The sequence below is a fragment of the Bactrocera dorsalis genome, chromosome 2, assembly GCF_023373825.1.
Source record: "Bactrocera dorsalis isolate Fly_Bdor chromosome 2, ASM2337382v1, whole genome shotgun sequence".
NCBI classification, from domain to species: domain Eukaryota; kingdom Metazoa; phylum Arthropoda; class Insecta; order Diptera; family Tephritidae; genus Bactrocera; species Bactrocera dorsalis.
The window spans coordinates 11,137,829-11,164,990 of NC_064304.1; the positions used below are offsets into that span (position 1 = coordinate 11,137,829).

At 36.2% G+C, this 27,162-nt stretch overlaps 1 protein-coding gene across 2 annotated transcripts in view; it reads right to left on the reverse strand.

Moving 5' to 3' along the window:
• Positions 1-27,162, reverse strand: part of LOC105227559 (dopamine receptor 2) — a 114,864-nt gene that overhangs the window by 86,413 nt on the left and 1,289 nt on the right. The gene's annotated exons all lie outside the window — the stretch shown is intronic.

Here is a 27,162-nt window from a genome sequence, read left to right on the forward strand (position 1 = left end):
CGAGCGACTATTTCCTGTACTCAGATGTCAAAAGAATGCTCGCTGGGAAGAAATTTTCGTCGAACGAAGAGGTGATCGCCGAAGCTTAGATCTAAGACAAATCGTACTACAAAAATGGTAGCGTTAAGTTCGAAGGTCGCTATAGTCAGTGTATGAGCCTTGAAGGGAACTACGTGGAAGAAAAAAAAGAAGTTTGCCAAAAAATATGTTTTACTATGGTAGGCAGGAGATTTTCCAATGTAGCTGTTATTTAGAAGGTTATTACTAATTAAGATTTTTTTAAGTTGTTTAGTTCGAACTTGGATTGGAACATTATGCACGACGAACAGACTTTTTCTTGCATTCAATAATTCCGAAGTAGGTATTTAGCAAAACGCAACTTATACGCTAACGTATGCGAATAGACCAGATCGCATAAAACGCAGAGGGATTATGAGAATTATTCACCATGTACAAAGTATTCTCCATTTCTTTGTAGCATTTTACATAACCAGAAATATAGGTGTCAAACTAAGGCAATCTAAGCTTCCCAAAGCTTTTATTTACCAAAATTAATTATAACCCTAAACGGCAATATTTGCACGTTGTGCTTAGGTTATGTCTTTATAAATGATGTTCTGAAGGATTTCCAGGGAACTCTGAATTTACTACTTAAAGACCAAAAAGCTGTATTTAAGGCGTATTCATGTAAGCATCTGGGATCCCAACGGTATCATACACTGGAGTCGGTTAAAATGCAAAAAAGAGCAGGCATCCTAAAGGATAACTACTCCTCATGGACCTAATAACTGAACTCCATCTGGTATCGCAAGGACCAAAACCCATCTATGCATGGCTCATTGGCTTACCAGACTAACCTAACCTAAGGCGGGTTCCTGGAAAGTTTTTCCATAACCTAAGCTATGTATTGTATGTGGTGTTCAATGCTAAAAACCGAAATTTCCGAGCAAATAAAGAAACTGAAGAAAAATGTCAAGGTGCGTGTTCAGAACTAGGTAACAGGCATTCTGTGAAAAATAGCAATATAAAATTTTTCTTTATTTATTTGTTTTCACTGTCACACTATTTACGCCATCTTATGCCCACACTCAGCAATTGTGCGTTATATAAAAATTTAAATTACAATTTTGCTAGCGAGACAATTCTTCAATGTTTTCACACCAACACTAGTCTCTCTCACACACTATTGTCTGCCATTTGCCTTATTTCCTTTTTCGGTCCTTTAACTGCTTCCCCGCTTCAGTCAAATAGTGGGGTTTACCTTGTATCACCGCTTTCGAGCATACATACATATATACATATGTATATATATAAATACAAGGACAGCGCGAGGTCGTGTGCTCCTTACGCGCTAAGACAATTAAAATTGTGGTTAAACAAGTAAGCTTGTAGGGTTTAAAAACACCGTTAAGTTAAATATGATTCATACACACGCACACGGTCAACGTATCAAGCTGACCGTTCAACCGACCATCCCACCGACCGTCCACCGTACGCACCTCTCTGCCTGCGACCGCTGTTTGCCGTGCGACTTTCATTTACCCAGGCATTATAAGATAAGTCAGTTTTTAAATCGCAATGCAACACTTGGCATTTGTGTGCGAGATGTGTATTTTATATGTTTTTAACATTTTTTTGTTTTACTTCGCATTCATTCGACACGCTCGGCACATTCCTTCGGCGACACTGGCGTTTTATCGCGAAAACAAAATTAATTTACGTCTCCACGCTTGCCTGGGTTATCTGCACTGCCATTTTTCTTATCCAACTATGAAAGAACGGCAGCGAAGAGCAGAATCACGCGAGCGCGTAGAAAGGACAACTTCGCAGCAAAATGAAACGAAAGGATTCCTACGCCTTAATTGCGAAGTTGTTTAATTCTGCATGAATGTTAAGTAAAGTAAGTTTTATATTTCACTTCTTTGCCGTCGCTTGCCATGGAATAAATCAACTCAAACTTCAGTTATACAATATAGAGGAACTTGCCTCAGCGAGCTGTAAAGAAGGATACTGGAGTTCGCTAAGACAAAAGTGTAACTCGACTTGCTTTCTGTAAGTAAATTTTTTGCTTTAATTACTTATTTTCTCAAGTTTTCTTTTAACTGTTATATTTTGTTGCATTTGCGTATTTGGGATGGTTCTAAATTTACTTTCAAATGAAGTCAGGCTTTTTGTTAATTGTGCGTACTTCTTTTGCAGCATTATTATTTTCTTTGGTTTTGTTTTTAATGTTCAGTAGACTATTGCTATTTAACCCTTATATCTTCAGTACTACTTGAAGTTTCTTGAAAGCCTGTCTATGTAGAGCTCATCTCCAAGTTGTATTTGCGTTGCTTATGCGAGAGAGTTTGACATCTCTTTTACCTTGCTGATCTGAGCCGTCAGACTAAATACGATTTATGAAAGTAGTCGACGCTTCTGATATTACAGCCGTAGAATTTTGGGTCAATTTCGTCTTTCGGTCTGTATTAATAGATCGAAGAAATTTGACAACTTAAATACTAAGATGATTATTCAATAATAGGCTCAGAGCTTTTCGTCTGTCAAGATCAAAATTTCGATCACAAAACTTTAAACTTTAAGCAATTAAGGAAAGGCTAAATTCGGGTGCAACCGAACATTTTATACTATTAAAACTTGCTCGACTCAAAGCCAAGGAAATACCTTAAAATGCAAAACGTCAACCACAGGATTAAAATGCAAGTAATTGCATATACAAACATACATATGTACACTTCACGTACACCTGTTTTTTTCAGAAAATCGAAATCCTTATACCATACATATCTAGAATACCGAGTTGAGGTAGTATCGACTCGGATTTATTTGTTTCTGTCATTTTATTAACATGTCAGATATCATCAATAATCTTATGAAGTAAAGTCACCCGGATATTACTCATTGAGATATCCCAGATGTTGACCTATATTTGCGAAATAGAGTCACCTGGAAGTTCGATAATCGTTGTGTCAGGTGTATGGGGGCTCAGGGAAGTATTATCCCTGAATTTGTATTAAATATCTCCCACATCTACCGATATTTGAAGTAAAAAGTCAACAAAACATACTGGGGTCCACATATTCGGTACCTAGTGGCTTAATTAGTTATGGTTAGGAAAATGTTTGGTCATACGTTGACATACTTCAAGGGCACTATTAGCTTTGGTTGCAGTCTGAGTGCGCCTATTATTAACAGTATATGGGGAATGAGCAGGGTTATGGTCCGTTTTCATTAATTTTCACACTGTCGGTAGAGGTTCTTATAGGATTTACATATTCTTGATTTAACGTGAACGGTTTGAGAGATATGTACATTTATAAGAAGGCGGGATCATGCTAACTTTTTCAAAACTTTTAGCCTCTTATAATCCTCTGTACCAAATTGCAGTACTGTAGCTTATTTAAGTACTTAATAATGAGATTTTATAGGTTTTCCCTTAATAGTGTTTTATGAGCGTAGTACGGTCCCTTTACGAACTCCGTATTTACTTTTTGCCAAGGCACATGTACCGAGTATCATCAAGGCATCCCAATGTTTCTCAAATTACAGCTTGCACAGGCGGACAAGTAACTAAGATTTCATTTCGTCTCAATATTCTGATCATTTATGTATATAACCCTATATCTAACTCGAAAACTGAACTAAAACTATTATACCCTGTAGCAACATGTTGCATGAGTATAATGAGAGTGCAAGTAACAATCTCAACAAGTTTCCGTCCAATGTTTTAACAGTAAAATAAATTTGATTCCAGCTTTAGTCTTCTCTTACCGAAGAGGTGCCAAAGTACATCAAGGTAAGCAGTAATATTTTAATGGCGGAGGGCAGTATCATCGACCTGAACTTTTTTTGAATCATTGTTTTCAAGCCTTTTTGGCGATACTACGGTTTTTACTATACTGCTAATATAACCGCTAATCTAATCAGTATAAAAGCAAGAATAATTATTTTTAAATAAAAAAAGTTATTACTTCAGAAACACTTATGACAGTGGTTATACTCTATCGGCTTTTAGCGTACCCAACTAAGGTTTTTATGGTGAGGAATGGCTACTCATAAGGAAATCTACATACTTTTCCAATTATTTCGAATTTGCGTAACATTGAAATTTATTCCGTTTAAGCTGTCAAACATTGTTGCAAATATGCCTAATCTCTGAGCTATATACCTTACTGAGATCTATCAAAGGCTGACTTCCGATAATACCATGCATGTTTGTTAATATAGTCAGTTTAATAGGTATTGAGCTCGTCAGTTGAAGGTAGCTTTTTTCCATTTAGCATGGTCGAAAATACACTACTAGTTTGTAGTGACATTTTAAAGCGAAAATTTAAATACTCCGAACTGCGCGTAATATTCGCTTATGCACAAAAGTATACTCATATGAACAAATATTTTATCAAAATGTTTTCATTTCCTATTATTGTAATTAAATTTTCTAATCACGCTTTGATTGCAGCTTTTTGCTGTGTTCGAAACCAGCCGCCATTGGTTTTTATATTTACTGTTGTAATAAACAAACTCAACCCCAAAGTACAAATGCAAACAAGATTTTGTGTATAGACAGGCATATAACACATTTTTATTAAATTTAACTAAGTAGAGCGTGCTTGTTTAGAGGTTTAGAAATGTGTTTTCTAATAAATTATGCAAATTTAAAATGATTTTAAATATTTCTTTTTTATTAGTTGACACTTTTTATTGTATTGAGTCTTTGGTTTGAACTCGACTACGTCTGGTGAAGCTCTTTCTTTCGAACAATTTGCACTCAAGCATAAGCTTATCAACAAGATGGCGATGGCGCGACTGTCATAGCTTTAACAATGTAGAGCCTTGGCTCAACATACTCTCACATCATAATACTATGGATGCCGTTAAAAAATATTTTTCTGATATGATTCGGAAGACAACATATTTAACCACGAAGCAAACTATGCATCTCATTTGCCTCAAATCACTATTTGACAATTTGCCAAAGTGCCATATATTCAACATAAATGTCAAATTTTGACTTTGACTGTGACTTTGGCAGCTGTTTTGACAGTTCTCCTTCGGGGTCAGGAAGCTTTAATAAACATCCAATATAAGGAATATAAGTCGAAAAGTTCGAAAAAGCGCCGTGTGAAAGCCGTTCTCAACTTAAAACTCAATTTTAAAAACGCCTAAATATTTGAAATTGTATATCAAATTAAATGTTGTCAAAAATTATTTTCTATTTCTCTTGTAGCCTTTAGCCCACCCTAGTGTTGCTGGAAAACAAAAAATGTTGCATGTATGCATTTTGCTGTTGTTTATTGAAGTTATTATGGTTTTAATATAAATATATTTGTGCCCACACACACATCTACGCACAGACAAACACATGTATATATGTCGGATTTTATAAAAATAGATGCGTTGGCGTAGGTAGGCGTAGAAACTACGAAAAAATAGCCACGCGCCAACACTTCTCTGATAATTACCAAATATTGTTTGCTTTTCATTATTTTCATTGCTAATTTTTCTCCGAGCTGCTTAAATATAGCGCGATAACAGCATACATAATATTATAAATATATAGTATTTTCTCATATGAATATATTAAACAGCGTGCGTGGAAACAGCGCTTTTAAATGTAAAATAATTTTAGTCAAGACTCTAGAAAGGCAATAAACTGAAATTTAAGTATATTTTTATAGTTTAAGCTGGGCGTAAAGTGTTCATAGCGGATCTTCAACAAAAGGTATCCTTCTATAAACACACCTCTTTCAACTATACTGTGCTTCTGATGAAGTTCATCGGTACAAAAAGTTTTATCTGTACAACCTCCGAAACATCGCGAAGGAATGTTTTCTTATATATACTAAGCCTTGTAATCACAAAAAAGATGTTATATCATCCTCTTCTACTTTCGTGATAGTATAGGTCTTACAACTGCTGCACAGAGCCAATGAGTTTACGCCCAAATCTAGTTTCCATGAGAGTTTCCTTGCTAGCATTTAGATGTAGTCCGAACGATACGGCTCCTCGATTTATGTCGTTTAATATTGCATACATAAGGTATTTGGGAATTGGCGTTACATGGGTTTACGCGTCTCAAAAACTCGAATTTTGTTTTGTACCACTATTATTAAAATTACAACGCCCCTAAAATATTTTCCTAAATTCTCAAGTTGATCCGAGTATTAACTTCGGAAATACAGTCTTGTGCCCGCCGTCTTTAAACGCGTTTTTCACGAAACTGTCTTTTTGAAGTCGATTGGTAAGATTTCTCGAGAACTACTCCACCGCTCTTCATGAAATTTTAGACAAATCTTTGAGATACAATACTTAAAGACGAGGATGAAATATTTTTTTCCTATTAAAACTATTTGTTGAAGAAAAATATCACGAAATTTTAATATTTTTTTGTAAAAATGTCTACCAAAAATCCAATTTACAGTGGCTTTTGCCTTTGTCCAAGTTCTATGTTAAGGTTTTAACTAAAACATCTTTTTCTCACTCTAGATGATCCTGTAAGGAGTTATCCTGCCAACGCGGGCGCATCTTTTTTCCGAAGAGTCACCGGAAATAGCGTCGCAATGCCCGAGTTTAAAATATTTTTTTCCAAAAATTTCAGAATTTTTTTGCTAATAGTGTATGTTTGTAAAAATATAAAATTCGAATAAAATATTTAATTTTTTATACGAGAAAAAAATTGTTTAAAAAGGCTGTTTTTACCGGGGAAATCCATGTAACCTCTTAACCGAAACCGCCGCACATTAGCGTAGGCCATAATGTGGAATTCCAGAGAAGTGGAGATAACTCTTTGGAAAAATCTGTTGAAATGCCCAGCTTTGAAATTATTGGCCTGCCCATGAGTATCTGTAACTTTCACAAGAGACTCGCAGATATCCAGATTTTTAAGCGCGATCAATGTTCATTCTTTTATAAGACAGACGAATAAAAAAATCCCTTGTTGCATTTAATACAACAACATTTATAAATAAAAAACTGCTACTCAACTCTCACCCTTACAGAAGAAGAGCAGAAAATGTTGAATATTTTCCTGGTTGGTAGGCAACATTTTCTGAAAAACACTATCAAACTGGAAGATATCTTGAGAAGAGAACACGTAAATTTGAGAGCCTATTTGTAGGAAAATACACACCATTCGATTTTCTCTCTCATGTTAATTTAAATTCCTTACACTCTTTGAAAATCCAAACTAAAAATTCTTAGGAAATAATACTAATAACATTTTATTTCTTATGATTATATTATGATATGACTCGTTTAAACTGAACAGTATTAGAGTCGATTTTCTCTCTGAACTTGCACACACTTCTTATGCCGTAAAGCGGACAACTTTAGTGCAATCTTAATATGCAATTCCATTTGCGAATATGACAGTTCAAGTAGCACTTTTCCAAATGACATTTCCATTTTCTGCATTTAGCTTAATGCGGTAATAAACTCGAGAATTAAGCGATGCGCACTGCCGAGCGCAACCGAGAAAAGAATTTCGAAAGCGAAGTCAAGCTCACAGAGTCGCATAGCTTTGAGTAGTCATGTCGGGTGAGAATGTCTATTTCTATCGCTATTTATTGCTGGAATTTTTCGATTACAATCAGTGAAGCAGTGTGCTGTGCCAAAAATGCAAGCGAACTCTACAAATTACGAGGCACAAAGTGTACAAGTAGCCACCATCGCCGGAATTTAGAAACACAAATCGTGAGCTTAGCAAAGCGCGAAAGTTCCTGTAAGCACATCAAATTCCGAAGCTAAATGGAAATTCAAATATTTCTTGCTCGAAATAAATGTTAGTGGAATAAATTCAGTTCATTGCACACGCAGACACAAAGGAACGAAACTTTGCCAAAAAATTCGTTCGAGCGCCTCATTCCAGCGCCTGCCGCTTCCTCAAAGCAATTTGCCAGCGAGCGCTTGCATGATTTTACGCTTTTGGCTGCCGCTGCTCTCACTGTATTGGCGCTGTGCTTGTGTTGTGTTTTTGTTGTTGCTTCGCACAGTGTTGTTCATTTCGCCGACGCGACGCTCTTTTGACGCCCTGGCGACACTGACTGCGGTCAGGTCACAGGTCCGGTGGCTGTTTGCCAAGAGCGTTGAGCGAAGTCCTGCCGAGGTGTCGTCAAGTTCAAGGCAAATAACTGCAACTGCCATCGGCACACGGCTTAACTGTATGTAGGCAGCAGACAAGGCAAAGATTGTGGAGTGGAAAAATATTTTTATAAAGCGGAGTATTTGGGTAGCAGATATCTGAAACACTCGTGCGTGCCAACGCGTGCTGTTTGTGTTGTTGTATTTCTTTTGTTATTTTTTATGTTGACTGCTTTTTTACAAGTTTTGTATTATTTATGCAAGAGCAGCATTTCTCTCTTCCGTTGACAAATTTCGTTTATGGACTTTTTACATGCGGAAGTAGCGCTGAACAAATAACATTTCACTTATACCTCCTTCTCCGCATGTAGCAAGTGTTTCGCGTGAATTAACTTTTATTTCATTTAGTATATTTTTTGAAACTCTTGCGACATATTGCTGCAGAGTATAATAGTTTTGTTCACCAAATGGTAACAGGATGACGAGACGAATTCAAATCCGTCTGACTGTCTATCTGTCCTTCCATCCGTCCGTGCAAGCTATAATTGAATAAAAATTGAGATGAGACTTAGTATGCGTGTTCCTTAGCAAAAATTGTACGAGTTCGTAGATGGGTGTAATCGGACACTGCCACGCCCACAAATTGTCATTAACCGAAAACCTGTAAAGTGCAATAACTTAGAACTGAATTAAGATATAAAATTATAATTTGGCACAGGAGATCGCAGTAGCATGAGGCATCTCTGCACAGAAAATTAAAAAAAAAAGTGGGAGTGGGTCTGCCACCTACGAGTATCACCTAGTTAAAATATTATAAGAACTCCTATCGATAGGGTGAATTTGAATGAAATCGGATGGTAATCCCGATCACTCAAGCGTTTAACGGTACAGTTAGAAACTACAAAAAAACGCGATGTATCAATAACTAAATACGACAGAGACATTAAAATTTACTCAGGCCTCTAGGTACTGAATATATGGACCCCAGTACCAGAAAATATCGGTAAATTTGTGAGATATATAATTGAAATTCAGCGAGAATCCTATCCTAACAATGGTATGCATGTGTGCTACAAATGAGTTGAATCGGGTCAATACTGCCCTTAGCCCGCATATACCTAATATAAAGGTGTTCGAACTTCCGCATATATCAGCCAATATGTGAGTTATTTTTATAAAATTAAGAGAATATATTTTTCTTATAACGATGCATCTTTCTGCTTAGAATGATTAAAATCGGGTGAAAATGCCGCATATAATTAACAAACCTTATGTACCTGAAAGTACATTCCTGTCTTTATCCCTTGCAAGTTCTAGGATTATAAAATAGCTTAGATCTTCATTACTTGTTAAATCTTATTTCATTCCTATTGCTTGGTACTCACTGGTACTAACATTGAAGTAAGTGCCTACTTAAGTGCCCGTTCATACTTTCCAACTTCTCTCATCAACTAACCAGTGAACCAACCAAATCGAAACTCCTTACAAGATGTGTTAATATGCTTTCTAACTAGTGTAGTGTAGTGTAGGGTTTTCAAGGTAAAAAAATACTTGTTTTGTTAATTTATTGCTCAAATCTGGATTGAGTAATTCGGACCTTTTGTACATTATAGAGCACATCTTTGACAATGTAAGTTAATTTTTTCATGCAGAAATATTAAGGTTTAAGCCGGTAACAGTGCTTTCCCCAGAACGTTTTGAGAAACACTTTACGGTGTTCACCATAACTCGGCTGGAAATTATCCAAAAATAAAAAACCAAGAAAAATTAGTTAAACTTCAAAAAATGTTTGGCGGCCATCTAAAGAGTAAACCGTTATTTTCCACTAAAAATTCCGCCATTTTGTGGGTGGAAAACACTCTTAGTGAAAAAAAAAATTATTTAATAAGCGTTGGGGGCGGTATTTTATATGTTAAAAATGTGTTCAAAGTTTGACATGAATCGATCAAGTAGTTTTGAAAAACTAGTTTTGAGAAAAACGCGTCGGCAGCTGCACTTCTATCCCGACCGCGCTCAGCTGTTAGAGCTAGAGCGTTAAAGGCCAGGAGACTAATAAGACGATAACTCTAAGAATATTACTTCTATCGATTTAAAATTTGAAGGACATATTCTTGAAATGTTAAACGATAAGATAAGACAAAAAAATTGATTTTTCGAAAGTGGAAAACCCTCCCTCTTAATGTATTTACCTATTTTGTGTGATATAATGGATAGAGTTTCTGTTAGGGATTTCTTTGCCCGAATATATAACTGGAAGATTCTCAAAGAGGTTTTATTTACTCTCCCAAAATTTTAAGTGAATTCGGGTAAAAATAGCGTAGATAACGGAATACCAGGTTTGACAATTAAGTAATGAGACTGATTTTATTGCCGCGGTTATGGTAAACCTGTGACCTTGAAATTCCCTTTCTCGTAAGTGTAAAAATTGTTTAATATGTTTATTCGGCTCTTAGAACAGCAAAATACCTTTATCTTCGAAAATAATTTGAATTTTGAAAAATCCTCTTGTAGACATATGTTGAATAGTTAAACTCATAACACACAGTATAGAGCTGTCTGTATCAAAGCCTGCAAGTCGATTAGAAAATCAAGATTCTACCTCGAATTTGATTCTAAGTCAGGACGATGTAGTATCTAAAAAGAATGTCTACAAGTACGGCAAATAATGAAGGATAAGAACTTTAGAAAAAATTTGTAAGATCAGGAAAGACTCTCCTGGAAATATTTTGTGATCGTTGGAAAATTACAAAGACTTAAGAAATGAACTTTTAATGACCCATAAAGCTTGGTAGTTTAGTATAATATGTCCTTAAAAATACATGTGCTGGACAATCATCTGGATCTCTTTCCGGTGAATTCGGGTGCTGCGAGTACACGAAAAAGTCGAGAGGTTCCATTAGGACATATTCTTCTTTATCGGAGAAGCGCTATCAAGGGGAATCGAGAACAGTATTGTTACCAGTCTATTGGCACCACAAGCCAAATATGCACATAAATCATACGGCTTTATTTGGATTAAGCAATACTTTCTCTAAATGCATCAGAAATTTGTATTTTTTAACCTCACGTTCACATATTACCGTTTAGTGCTCCACTGACATGAGTTTTCAAGTGAGAAAAATATTTTTAACCGGTGTTGTTATAAAAAATTCTATAAATAAACGTTGGCCGATGTAAATATAAACGGTACTAAACCTGTTTACAAACCTACAAAAAATCGTAAATATTTAATTATGTTTAGCTACTAAAATATTGACTTGAAATTAATTTTATTCATAGAGAAATTAAGCGCAATTTAGCCTCAAGGCTTATGGACTTAAACACACACACTTTTATATACATGAAAAAGCGCAGATATGCATAACGTCACCTAAAATGCAAAACAACGTATCATCAAAAATATCGAAATTGAGTTTTTTATTGCTAACGATTCACTACATCATATTACATATAAAGTAACATAAAAATTTTCAGATTCAGCTGTCAGATGTAACCAATATATAACCAGTATATAACCAATACATAACCCGTATATAACCAATCTATAACCTATTTAACCAATATATTACCATTTTATAACCAAAACTCAAATTGTGTTTCAATATGAGTATTTTCTATTATATCGTTTCTCCTTCGCCTGTAAACTTGTGAAAAGTGATGTTATGCTATTTTGCATTTTAGGTGCCGACATAGAACTTTTCTTGTTTGTATCTCATTTCGCGAAATTAATTGACTGTGAAATTTTTTGTGCTAACAATTTTTCCCACTTTTTCCCATCTATGTTACATAATAAAATATGTGTTTCTAATGAATTTCATAAATTCGCATGCATGACCAACGAAACTCCAACGTGGTTGAAAATGAGAAAGGAGCAATGAAAATAAAAAATGAAATTCAATACACAAAGCAACAAAAGGTCGTCCAGCTCATGAGTTTCTATGAAATACGCAATTTTTTAAATTTTTGCTTTGCCTGCTTTATTTCTGGCATGCTTTTGAACAGCTGACTTTTTTCTACTTTTTCTGCAATGCTGTTTTTGTCTTTCGAACCTTTTTCCTTTCACATTTGTTTTCTTTTTGTTTTTTGTTTTCGCTTCGACGCTCATTCAAGCGCGCACATTTAGCCATGTGGGCATGAAATTGTGAATTACGGCGTTTTGTAGCAATTCTGCGCGCCGCTGCCTGATGACAAATTATCCTTTTTCATTATTAATGAAATTGTAACAACACACAGTCTGCCTGCTCCTGCTGGACTGGACTGTGATGAAGACAACAAGTAAAAAGCGTACACTTGTTAAAGTTACCACAAAATAAAACCACATCATTCAGCGGCGAAAAACCAACAGACACATGAAATGGATGCTTTCGCGTTGCAAAAACAAAAAATGAAAAAACAGAGCATTTAACTGAAATGCGAAAATAAGTTAAAACGCCACGCTCACCAGCTTACCAGCTCGCCAGAACGTAATTTAGCGTTTGTGTTGACAGCTGCCAACGCTGAGATAATGCGTTAACAATCCACCGCCGGCGGCCATCACCACAATGCTACCTCGCCACCAACAGCAAACAGGGGGCTATTTAGTGGATAAATACGAGGATCACCGGCTGGGTTTTGTGAATTTCATTGCAATCTTAATAACGGCAAGGTGTCTGCACATCCTTAGCAATATTATTACCACCACTCTCATTACAATCGAGCTTTGCGCAGCGCATCTGGGATCGAATCCGTAGAAAAAGGATCTGCTTATTTTCACTCGAATATACAAAATCGCCCCATAGAGGTTCCTCGTCATAAATGGGTCACAACTCTCACCAAAACTCTCTCTTTGTGGTAGTCTTGGACCGAAAAATCACGACTTATGTGCATTTAGGCAAACGCTCAGAACAACCTAACGGCTTTCTCCCTCCTATGCACTGCTTCTACTCAGCAATCGTAAAACCAATCTACTCTACGGTGCAATACTGAGGTGGATAGATATACAAAAATCCAATAAAAGGGTTCAGTCACTCGCTTCACTGTGTATAACAGGACCTTTAAGCTCAGCTGAACTTGTCTCTCATATGCAATGGAACGCTTGAAGCGTTTTTGGGGCCCTACGGGTATGAGGCATTGAAAAAGGTATTATTTGTGCGACCAAGGAGCTTGTTGAAATCCTCGTCAAGCACAGACATTCTAATGATGACTACTCCTTATGGACCACATAACAGCATTACATTTGGTATCACTGAGAACCAAAACTGATCAGATTAACCTAATCAAATCTAAAATTTTAGTGAATCGTTAAATGTTTCAACATCAACAAAACCAAAACGAACTAAATTTCAGAGATGACCTTAAAAATGTCATTAAATTAAGTTTTGTTCGAAAAATTTTAAAAGTTAATGTTTCCAAAGGTTTTTGAATAATTTTACATGGAAATTGTAAAACTTGATATACGCCACAACTTTGTAACTTATTTTTTTGGCCTCCTATATCGGTCCGCCAAAAATGAAATTCAGTAAACTCGTGATTTTTCAAACTAACCTATCACTGCGTCCATACATATAAGCTTACGTAATATATTTAGGCACCGCTCTTTAATACATAGTTACATTTATAAATACATACGTACGTATACCATATTTATGTACGTACATATGTATGCCGCTTATTCGTTGCTCTTCATTTGTGTCCTCCGGTTGCTGTTTGCCGACGGCCGGTGTGCCTCCCTCACATGGCTGCCAGCATCAGCGTGGTGTTGTGGCATGCAGCGTCTCTTTATAAATTAAAATCAACCACAGACGGACAAAATGAACAAGCAAAAGTGCTGACACACCCCGCATACCCTGCCGAGGCAAGCGCCACAGGCAGCACTACCACTTTAGACTTATTTATTTGGTTTTTGTTATTTTTTCGGGGGTGTTGTTGAACACCACACACACATATACCCAGAAATAGTTCGCGCGCTTCGTCCCCTCCATCACTTGTCGTAGTGGAGCGCTACTCAAATTGGTAATTGAATTTGTGGTGAGGCATCAGTGCTTGAAACGAAAGCAAAAGCGAGAACGAAAAATTCGCCGAAATTCAACAGGCAATTGTTTGGAGGCGGAAGTGACTCTACTGACAGTCTGCCTCAATAGCGGAAGTGAGTTTTTAGCTTAACCGGATAACGAAGGGCAGTTATAAATGTAACGGAAAATTGTTAACAAGGTTATGGGCGGACCTTAAGGGACATGTTGCGCACAGGAAAAAGCACCGCGGACATGCATGAGTTCTATGTGTATGTTAAAATGTACCGTTATTGCATTTTATAGCGGAATTTCGTATATTGTTTAATAATTTTGTGCACACTCAGACACAAACAGAAATTTGCGAAAATATTTCCTCATATGTAGTTGTAAGTACACACACACACACATATATATATGCTATGTGTGTGTGCTGCCACATATTCTATTAATAGTAAATGCAAATTTAAGCCGAAAGCGTTGTTAGTAGCTTAAAATAAAACTAATATGACAAAGTTGGCAAATTAATTTCAAATTAATCCCACATCAAAAGTTTTTCTATTTTACGCAGCTTATTTGTTCGGCATTTTTGTTGTTCTGCTGCATATATAAAATTAATTATTCACATGAAAATCATGTCATTTGTTGTTGTCACTAGTTAACGGTAAAAATTTCAAAGTAAATTGATGTGACATTTATGAAAATAAGGTTTTTATGTCTGCATGTTTCGGATAGCAAGCTTAACTCTAATTAAAGCAAAAATTACAATTAGAAAATATCAAAATATTTAATTAAAAAGTTTTATGTTTGTACGCGTTTTAAATATCCGGAGGCATCTAAAATGCTTTGTTAGAAGTTTGAAATTTATTTGGTATTTTAATGATATTGAAATGTACTTTTATTTTTCACATTTGAATAGATTTTACATTTAAAAATAGCATTTTTAATCAATAACTCCAGCAGTGAACGCGTACTTCTCAAAACTACATTTTTCTACTTTGCTTGAGTCAATTTTTTCCGTATATTTTTATATATATTGTACCCGGAAATTGTAAATAAAATGTAAAATATGTAAAATGTAATGGACTTATGCCAAAGATATTATTCCAGTCCTCGAAACACTTTTCATAAGCACTTTTGGGATGGGCTTCAACTCCTTCAGCGATTTTCTTTGTTTCATCGATCGACTGAAAACAGGTTCCATTCCGATGATTGTTGACTTGTTTGCATATCAAATTTATAATCCCATATCTCATCGGCTGTTATAATGCTCTTTATGAAAGTTGGATCGGAATTCGCACGATCAAGTATGCTCAAAGAGACCTCTTTACGGTACTTTTTTTGAAAACAATTCATCTTTATAGGGACGGTCGAGCAAGAACGCGTTTCATACCCAAAATATCCACCAAAATTAATCGAACCGACACACAATAGATCTCGAGCTTCCTTGCCATTTCTATAACACTTGCGTGACGATTTTCTTTCTTAATATTTTCATCGCTTGAACAGGTCACAGGTCGTCCAGAAAGAGACATATCTTCAACGATCACTCGACCGTCTTTGAAGTTTGAAGGCTTTGCACCATTCGTAGACTTGTGATAAAACTGAATCGCCGTAAGCTTTTTCCAACATTCGCAACGATTCCGCACACGAAATTTGGTTAAAAATACTAATTTTTAGATATTTTGTTCGATATTTTTATCCATTTAAAAAATCGCAATACACTACTGAGGTGTACCGACTTAAGTAGCTGCTGTAAACAAACTGGTGGACAGATCACGCTCATATTTGGCATAGTAAATAAGGACGGTCCCACCAACTTAGCAAAATATTTTTTGAAAAATCAATTATCCGGGAAATTTAATTACAATTTGCGTGTGCTTTATTGTCAAAAAGTACTTAATCATACAAAAACCTACCATACATGTCGGATCAGAATTTTTCTAAATTTTGTAAAAATACTACTTTTTTTAAATGCCGCCGTTTTGTCCATTTTTAATTTTTTTTCAGTCTTAGCTCATTGTAACGATATTTTCGAGTGGATAGTTTTTTTTTAGGCTTCGTCCACGGAGAAGACAAAAATTAAAGAGGATTTAGCCTGTCGTACTCTTATAAAGCTGAATCAGGCACATAAATGGTAAATTAATTTATTAAGACAAGATAATATTTCTTAGCTAATTGCTCTACCATTTTTTTTTTTTGCCTCTTCAAAGCATTTAAACCATCTTATAAGGTTTGAAATCACCTGCATAGTCCTACTACCTACCGAAAACCGCTTTGTAGTGCAAACGTGTCACGCTTTGGTCTCCACTAGTGCCTAAACGGCTACTTGGATATGCATATTTAACTCAAGTAGCCACAGGGCAGCAAGTTAATTAGGATCATAATGCCGTTGATTGACGTTAAGCACAACCAACAGCTTCGATAAGATCGGGAAAGATCTCTTCACAACATGCGATACCAAACGAGGTTTTAGATAGAGTGATGCCTTCCTTGAAGGCCACAGATTTTGCGCATCTCGAGAACTATGTCACCATTGGTTTCAATACATTTAAGGCCTTTGTATATCTTAGAATCGGTATAAAATAATCTAAGTCTGGAGATCAAGCGCAGAATAACTCTTGTCAACAGATGCTACTTTGGTATCGGTAGGCAATTAAGAAGCAGAACTCGCACTCGATGACAAAAATTACGCTCTATAAGTCTTCTAATATCACCGTCCTATTATAGGGCGCAGAAACATGTACGTTGACGACCCGAGAGATGAGAAAGTACTTGAAGTATTTGAGACAACTGTTCTTCGCAAGAACTTTGTAGCCGGCCGCGTAAGTGATGAATAGCAAAGAAGTTGCTATCACGAACTGTATAACATTTACGGCGACATGGATTTAGTTAAGGGATCAGTACGGTCATATTTTTTTAAATTTTTTGTTTTTGCATTTCCTGTTCATTTATAACCTTAGAATTAATGTAGAAAGCCACTTTACAATTGGAAGGTTTCGAAAAAAGCTCAAAAATAATAATACCGCTCGACGGTCGGAGACTCGGAGTGCACCCCTGGCACTTTAAACGCGTTTTTCTCGAAACACACTTTTTTGAACTGGCGGACATGATTCCGGTCGAGCCACTTAACCGATTTGCTTAATTTTTTTTTGATGTTCACAATACGCCTTACTATCTTCCCCACTAGATTCATAATTTTTTATAATTTATTGACAATGTTATGACAAAAGTTTTGAAAAAAATCATGGAGAAAAATTAAAAAAATCTCAATTCCTTTTTATTTATCAACATTTCTTCATGATTCTGGTGGGGACGTTAACCATTCATGTACTTTTTAATAATAAATTGGGCTTTTGTGTTTCAGATGATCCCAACATGAGAAATCGTGTCCGCCAGTGAAAAAACGCATCTCATTAAACCAGCCATTTCTCCGACAGATGTCATCGAAAAATTCCGAAAAAAATTTGTTTATACTCTCCACGATATACCTCATGAAATGTGAAAAAAATTTTATTGTAGAATAAAAATTTCTATGAAAAAAAAATTAAAAAAAAACGGGCCAGATTGCCCTATTGACCCCTTAAGCGTATATTTACGAATGCACTGGCTGGGACAGCTGCTAATGTGCCCTTAACGAAACTCAAAAGCGAGCGAATTTCTAGAATATTTTAACCAACCACCCAATTCAGTTCCATTGGTTCAGTCACAAAAACTGTTCTTATATTAAAAATTCTTGCCTACATTTCGGCGCATAGCGTATTATGCAGTCATTGCAGCAGATAAGAAGAAAGGCGTTACCTATCTACAACAACCATCTTTGTGAACACTCATTTCAAGCAAAAGTAACTGCGAGAAAATTTCACTTACAGACTGACAGAGAAACCTCTGCTCTAGCAGATATAATCTTGACATTATTTTTGCACAAAAATAATAGTTTCACCATATGCTTTCTCTCGGCTTTACTCTATGTACACAGATTGCCTGCTTCACTTCCTAAAATAATTATCCGTATAATTTTCTTTATTCATTTATTTGACCCGCTTTAACCACGCGCCATCTTTCAACTACTATAAAAATACATACATACAGATATATATACATATGTTTAGGCATGCATATGTGCTTCCGGTGAATTGAGAATGGTTTATTATGTGGCTAGTCTACACCACCATCACTTCATTTCACCCACTTTTTTTCTAATTTCCAAGCGGAAACTACGCCACGCCATTTGCAATAACTCTCAGCTTTGCATCCTTCCATCAACGGTAATTGCAACAAACACACACGCACACAAACATACTCAATTATAGTTAAACCTACATGCATATATTACCCATTTGCCGTTAAACATATATGCATATCTGTGTTGAATAAGTACATAATGTACATAGACACCACTTAAGCTACTACAGACAACCTTCAATAGACTTTGGTACATACACACACACACAACTGAAGCGCTAACTGTAACGGAACTTTTTCTTTGCTGTAATTATGCATTTGGTTGGCGTTCTCATGTTCATGAGCCAAACTGTTTCATACTTTAATATGACCATATTTATGTATGCATGTATGTATGTGTGGAAATTTATAAATATGTTTCCCTTAGTGGTTAACGTGCGCTAGTTTCTAAATTGTTGCTGTTGTTATTGTAGTTTGGGTATACTGTTTTCTGCCACATTCAAAAGGTAATTTAGAGAAATTGCTTAAATTATGGCTGCGCCGTGGGTCTGCCATTTAGTTAGCACATCAACGCCTTGACAAAGGGCGTAATATTTCAAGCAATTATCCTTGAATTTCCAGAAAAAATAGTTATCAATGATACTGTGGTTTTCGCATTTATGTTTGTATTTGTGTTTTGTTTTTTTTTTGTTTATTTTATTTTTTTACGAGAAAGGTTTGTGTCCCAACCTACTGGGAGATGATTAAGATGAATAAAGGCTTTCATATGAGCATTAGGGCGGTACTTAAGTTTCTAAAATAAAATCTGTGAAGGTTTTGTGTTAAGCAGGGGGTAAAAATATTGAAATAAAAAACTTTGCACAATTAAAGCGTTTGTTGTATTTTCATTAGGGTGGCACTTAAATTTTGTTATAACCTTATTTTTATTAAGGGGTCAAGTAGGGTAATCTGGCTTGTTTTTTTGAGATTTTTTTTCATTGAAATTTTTATTCTCCACAATTTAGTTTTGAACACGTTTTTCTCAAAACGACATTTTTCAAATGTGCTTAAGTTGCTACATGGGGACGGGTTTCCAAAACTTAAACTTTTTATGATCTTACTAAATTCTGCAACACCTCTAGAATATTGTCCAAAACTTTCAAGTTGATGCAACTAATAGTTTCGAGGCTAGCTAGGTTAGAGCGCCGCCTTTAAACACGTTTTTCTCGAAACTTTATTTTTGAAGTTCGGTTGGCAAGATTTTCCGGGAACTACTCAAACAATTTTCATGAAATTTTACACAGGTTTTTGAGATACAGTTCTTAAATCTTTTCAAAATATAATCCTAATATTTTTTCTTGGAATTTGTGAACCACCCTAATGCCATCTTTCTAAATACTTTTCTTCTACAGCCATTTACTACAATTAATCATAGCAAAGCAGTGTTGAAAATAAAGTGACCGTTGTATAAGCTGAATATGTCCAAAACATGTAAATATGTATTCACATAATTGTTACTTGGAATAGACAACAGTTTGTCAGTTGTGGTTTACTTCGTTGGTTCGACCTTGAAACACAGCTGTATTCTCAAATGGGCATTGGCTGTACATGTGCACTTAAAATATTATGACAAGAAAAAAATCTCTAAGTAATAACGGTAAATTGGGCGCTATAGAGGAGAGTGATGGGTACAGAGCTTTAGCAGGGTGGGTAAGAGTCTCAAACACTAATGGAAGTAAATTTAATTTCAGGAAACGAGCTCTCTTAGTTTAGGATAGGTGAAATTAGACTGTCGATTCTCTCACTAGTACATCCGCCAACAGGGATCTAGCTGCTTAGGACAGTTTAGAATGCCAATTCACTTTGATACCTAAAACTCTGATATGCATATAAGTATATACCGTCAATAAGCTAGAAAGCACTTTGAATCTATCACAAATTTGTTGAAGAAGACAGTCTTAGTTTCGGCTATGTCTCCTGGTTCGCCGAAAGTATGACTACCACAATGTTTCAAGCAACTTTTTCTCCATTGTACAACTTTTGTCTTAATCATCACCTTCTTCTACACAAAATGTTCACGAAAGTATGCTACCGAGATGTTTCTATCCTAACCTTGTTAATGGAGGAGAAAATGCCTGAACTTCACCTTCTTCTATACAACTTTGACAGTTTGTGTCCGATAAGATTTTAAGCCTTATTGGACAGTTTTCAATAAGAACTCCTACGACGGCGACAAGAAAAAATGTATGAAAGGCAAGTAGTTCAATGGCTCTGCTGCGTTCTGCCCTATACCCGAAGGGTCTCGCAGTCGTACTGGAGTGCTTCGTTCATCAACGCCTGCTAAGCTCGAGGGAGGTCCATATGTGTAATGGTAGACTGCAAGAGGTCAACGGAGATCCAACTCTCTCCAACTCTGATGTAAGGATAAGGTGCGAGGTAAGGGTGACTACGCTTCCTTGTATATGTATCAGCAGTTTCCAGCGATTCCGCTTAAACCAAGCACTCAAACGAGTCTGATGATTAAGGAGCTTGATGTTATTTCCAGTGAGGACAGATCCTTTGGCTCCATTCTGCAAAGAACGGTTCCACCACCTTTTCATTCCTAAATAAAGTTCAACGAACCGACATCCATCATTTAAGCTAGGTAGGTCACCTCATTTGGAAAGCTAAAAATGGCTGGCAAATAAAGATAAAGTGAAAGAAGTCGGTCAAGTTGAACGTGCAACCAGACAAACTACTTCTCATTTTCGCCTGCAACAACAATTACACATTTCAGCACGAAAATGAGAATCAGCAGTGAATAATTGAGCGGAAGAGGCATAATGAAATGCTTTTGTTTCGTGCATTTAACACTTTATGTCGGGGCAGAATGGAAATGGCTTAAGTTTGGGAAACTCATGTGAAGAGCTCGCGAGTGCGTCAGCGTGCTAGCGTTGAACGGACTTGCTAAGTGAGCATGTGAGTGAGCAAGTGGCTAAAGTGTGGTACTCTTGAACGCTTCTGCGGCTTTAGCTGAAGACTTTTGCAGTGGCCGACTCAGCATTTCTGAAGCCATCGTGAGGCAAATGAATAGTTGTATAGGGAAGAAGGCGGGCTCAAGCATGATAAAAACTATGAACTTTGCGGTACAGACCCTTAAAGTGTGAAACGCAGCAGCTTGCCAGCAACTTAATCGCCCACAGAACGCCAAACAATGCTAGTTGGCACAAAATTACAGCAAACTGCAACTCGGCAACTTTGCAACATAGTTGCTTAGTAAACAGCACACACACATACAAAATTATAGCGTGATTGCGCATGTGCATGTGTGTTGCCTTGAAAACCAGCAACGTCAGCAATAAAGTGAAGGCGTCGCAAACGCAATCTGCGCGCTATGTTGCAAGTTGGTGATGATGCACATGATGAAAATGGTGCTGACCGCTGCACCCACGAACGAGGCAGCATCATTAATGTATATAGTTGTGCGCTGGTTGGCAGTGGAATCCTTAGTAACGGAAGGAAAGAAAAGGTTTTGTAATTTTCTTTTGTTGCTGCAACCAGTAACGGTCACCGCGTGCAACTGTTCTTAATTCGGTCGCACATGGTTATGATTCCGGTTATGTGTTGGAAGTTCAGAATGCCTTGGCCGCAACCAGCTCGATTGTGTTGATTGTTTGGCCGTGGTTGAGTCGCTCGTCCATTTTTATGGCTGTTGACTTCCTCGAGGAGCAAATAAATTTTCCATGTCCACGCACACTAACGCACAATTACACACATTTTAATGTCGCCCTGACCGTGTGGCCTGGCGTGGTGGTGCTTATGTGTGTATACAATTTGTGTATGTGGTGCATTTTGTGGCAAAGCGCGGTTAATAATAAAAAGTGGCTACTTTTGAGAACTGATTTTGATATAGCTTCATTTTTTTTTTAGAATTCCTAGTGTCATTCGATTTAAAAAAAAGTTTATTAAATATATTATGAACTTTCATTGGCATGACCGCCACATAAATTACAAGTGACTACTGCTTAAGCAGATTTTTTAACTATCCTTACCTTTCAGGGTTAGATCTTTTTATAGTACTTACACTCGGTCTAATAAGAGTATTATGTAACTCTTATTGTATTAGTCCGATCGACAGATTTGTGATTACTTGAGTGTTTATGCCTAATCCAAACAATTTTAATTACATCGATTCCGTTCCAGTAAAATTTATCTCCATGATGTGTGGTGCATTTTAGAAAGTCAACTCGTAATCGTAAGTCAAATCGTAACCAAAAACGCACTCGGAGTCATTTAAATAAAGCTAGGTACAAAAAGAGGCCCGAACTTTGTATGCCAAATGTGTTAACATGAAAAATATCTCATGAACCGAGCTTTTAACTGGGAATCGCTACAGACACGTTCCATTTTTTAAGTGAAGACTTATACATTCAGTCAGCGTGTAAGCTGTAACTGTCATTTGACATAGGAGATCTCAGTGGCCAGGGGCACGTGTGGATTAACACATTTGAAGTAAAAGGTGTGAAGATTGGTAAAATCGAATGATAACCACGCCCACTCTTCATGTAACGGTACTATTAAAAACTACTTAAAGCCCAATCAATTAAACTGTACTATAAACACTGGAAACAATAAATTTTATACACGAAACAGATGCCCTACCGTTTTCATTCAAATTTACAGGGTCAGGAAGTGTAACCAACTTCAGACCGTTCGCGCAGCTGTCGCACTGGAATCAACTGTTTCTAAATTTGCTGAATGACTGTTCGGAGTATTGTTCACAAGTGTACAAAAGCGTTTTGCCAAAAGTGAACCCAAAACAAAAGTGATCAGCGATGGAATTCAAACGTAATAGTGTGATTGCTTTACATTTAGCTGGACAACTACAGCCAGCAATTGTTCGTGAGCTCAAACACCTTAATGACAATGATACTGGTAGCAGCGCAAAACAGCATGGAGGTGATCATCAAAAGACTGCAGCGTCACGTGAAATGGTTCGGAAAGTGAAGAAGCGACTTGAGCGAAATCCACGACGAAGTGCCAATCAAATGGCTAAAGAACTGAAAATATCCGACCGCAGCATCCGACGCATATTGAAAAATGAGCTCAAGGTCAAGCCTTAATAAGGCCCATAATCTCACACTGAAACAGCAACAAGTAAGATTTGAAAGAGCGAAGCAGTTGCTTCGCTTGGCCGAAAGCGGTCAAATTCCGAACATTGTGTTTTCTGACGAAAAAATTTTTCCAATTGAGCAATTCGTAAACTCTCAAAACGATAGGGTTTACTTGACCGACCGTTCATACGAGAATCTAAGTCATCGGTTGGCCACCAGGAGGCAGCACCCGCCACAAATAATGGTTTGGGCCGCTGTCACCGCATATGGGCGCTCTCCAATTGTTTTCATCGATCCTGACGTCAAAGTAAATGCGACATATTCAGCCCTATCACGCAATCCATCGTAGAGTGTTTTTTCGGGAAAGTTACGAAACTCCTATCATGCAATTCGAACAGTTCCGAAAGTAAGTTCGAAATTCGTAGAGTTGCGTTCACTGAATTCACTCGGAACGGAAAATTTTTAAGTTTAGCGGAATTTTTGTACGACAGGTTTGTGCTAACGGAGAAATAAATTTCCATATGTGAGAGTCATGATTGCTGCCAGGAAACTGAACATTGACATAACGTATTTTCATTTTATTGTCACATATCTGCAAAACATTGATTAAGATGTTTGAAATGCGAATTTGTCACCAAACTTACAATCATGGCATTGATACTAAAGTATTGCGGTTATAATAGAGAAACTTATCTTTAGTTGGGGCAACGATTTTAATATGTGTCCCGTCTACACATAAAATCACGCCTGGAAATCCGTATTTCTGAAAAAAATCCTTTTTCGCTTCCCTTTTTTCAACATCACTTAAATCGAGGTTTACGCACTGAGGGCACAAATGAGATTGAAGCAATCCCAATACTTCTTTTAAGATACAACAAAATGTTGACTGAGCCATTGGAATATCGAAGTCTTTACCCACTCCATGCTGATAGCCTCCTTCAGCTAAAAAAAGACTGAAGACAATCGATGAAGTAAAGATATAGACGACGATCTTGAAGAACTTGCATTCCTCTCTAGAACATCGAGGACATACGTAAAGGCCGCCTTATTTAAGCGATAGTTTTTAATAAACCTGTTTTAGGAAAATAATTTTAATAAAATTTAACAGTGAATTTTTATGAATTTATGAACTGTACATTGTTTCGTCCACATCGAAAGGGTTACTCCTGTCCCTCAGTGATTTTCGGTGAATTTTTATATCACGCCGACTTCTCTCACGTTCTTCCTCAAGCAACATAAATGAAAACGTTAGCGAATACATATTTTTTGTTGGTAAAATCAATTTGAATATAAACGTTTCCACTTTTATTAATCCTAATTTTTATTTTTTCTTCTACACAGCTGATTTCGAAATGTCAAAATTCAAAATTAAGTCTGGCAACACATGAATTCAATGATAGCAAATTGTTCGTATTCGTAGCGGACATTCGTATTCGTAGCTTTGCTACGATGGATTGCGTGATAGGGCTGATTATGGGGAAAGTGTTCTGGAGGCTGCTTTGAAGCCGTGGACAAACAAACATTTCGGTCGCAAACCATGGACGTTTCAACAAGACTCAGCACCGTCTCACAAAGCGCGAATGAACCAAGAATGGCTGAAAAACAACGTTCCGAACTTCATTACGACCACACAATGGCTCTCGAATTCACCAGATGCGAATCCAATGGATTATTCTCTCTGGGACATTTTGGAGAGCAAGGTCCGAAGTAAAAAATACACCAGTCTCGAGATGCTGAAGAAAGCCATTGTCCGTGAGTGCGTCAAAATACCGGCAAGTCACATTCGGGCAGCTTGGGATTCGTTTTTTGACCGTCTCAAGGCTAAAGTTACGGCAAAAATTGGTCATATCGAAAAAACATGAATTGTCCTGAATTTATGATTATTTTCACACATTTTGTACTTTAAAATAAATAAAAATAATTTTCCAAACCGAATTTAAGATTTTTTTAATTGATTACACTTCGAGTGCCGGACCGTGTAGTACGTGGTATTCTTCTCATCTTCAGATGTCACAGTGTGAAAATGAGGTAAATGAGACAACAACCACGCCTACTTTACATATAATAGAATTTAAAATTTTATTACAAGTCAAAAAGCACGAATAATGGTTTTGAAGTACGCTATTTTGAGATCAAAAAATTTTAAAAACGAACCAAAACTATTTATTGCTCAATACGTAGACGTCAATATCTTTGGCCGAAACTATCGGTCAATGTGTGAGATATATAATATATAATGAAATTCAGACAGAATCCTTTCTTGACAATAGTATTTCTGTGCATCGAAATTGGTTTGAATCGGTACAATGCTTCCCTTAGCCCCCAAATACTTAAAATAAAATTTTTGGAACTTCCGGCTGAATTTATACCGCATATATCGGCCAATATGTGAGTTATCTCAATGAAAGTAAGAAAGTGTGTTTTACTCATAACGGTGCATATTTGTGCTTAGAATGAATAAAATTGTGTAAAAACTTGCCTTGTACCCCATATAACTAACTAAATTTATGAATGTATCACCTCGGTTTTAATTCTGCAAGTTGCAGGAGTATGAAATGTCCGATTTTACCCGAACTTAGCCCTTTCTTACTTGTTTTATTTACGTATTATCAAAGTTTAACTATTCAAGAAAATGTTTACGAAAGGAGTTTTTAGTTTAAAACTATTTTCGGAGATATAGGTATTTTGCTGTCATGGCATCCAACCTAGTTCGACCAGTTCGCGAAACGTCAAACACGCTTTTCTCGAAACTGCCTTTTTCAAACCTATTTCTAAGGTTCTACTGGACCTGTTTACATGACATTTTTAGAGAGTCTACCTTATAAACTTCTTTATGCCTACAACTGGCTATATTTTCTTCAAATTAAAACTCTTAATATTTAAAAAGAATCGAAAATTTCGAAAAAAGGAAACGAAAGTTTTATTTGTTTTCAAGAAGTTGCCATTTCATGAAAAAATGTTTTCTAAACTTTGCAGTAGTTCCAGGCATTACGTTATTATTCTACAAAAAAGTTCAGTTTTTATTTCAAATCGCTGATAGGGTTGAAGTCGTGGTTATAGCCTCTTTTCAACTTTTTGAGACTCCTTTCTATGCTACTAATTTTGACAATTTTTTATTTTTTTTTACATTTTTTTACATTTTCTTATATTCTTGAATAAAAATATATAGTAAAAATATTAATTGCCTTATTACGACGCGTCAAAAATTACATGAAATGCATGCCTCTTAATTTGAATACCCGCTTGAAGAAGAAATCGTTTAAAAGCGGCCAATAGGAGAGGTATTTTTTTTCACCAGAACAAGACCTAGCCATATGGGCTGAGATTGGGATTGCTTGGAAGGTTCTTATGCATACACCTTAGCGCCTTTAACACCAGTTGATTACTATTTCTGCTTTGCCATGGCGAACGATTTTGATTTTGAAAAATTCGGCTCAAGAAAAGCTGTTCGCGTGTTTTGTCAATAGATGGGGGTTTGTAAAAGAGTTTCAAAATGGCACCACAACTTCGAGAAAGATGAGTTATTCAGACATCGATTTAAAATTATACAAGTCAAAAGAAGCTAACGATTTCATTTAAATATAAGCGGATTTCGAAGTTAGAGAATTATTACATTTATTTATATAATATTTAACTATGTTTGATAAAAATGATATGAAACGCTCTCTTTATCAAACAACAATAAATTTTTTTTTATATACTCCAAATTGTATATTATATGTATTAAGTATTTCATAATAAATACAATTTTATTTAGAGAATTACTTTAAGCTGAAATTATTTTGGCAACAAAATTGTTTTCCTATTTTAATTTATATGAAGTAACTTATGTTTCACAT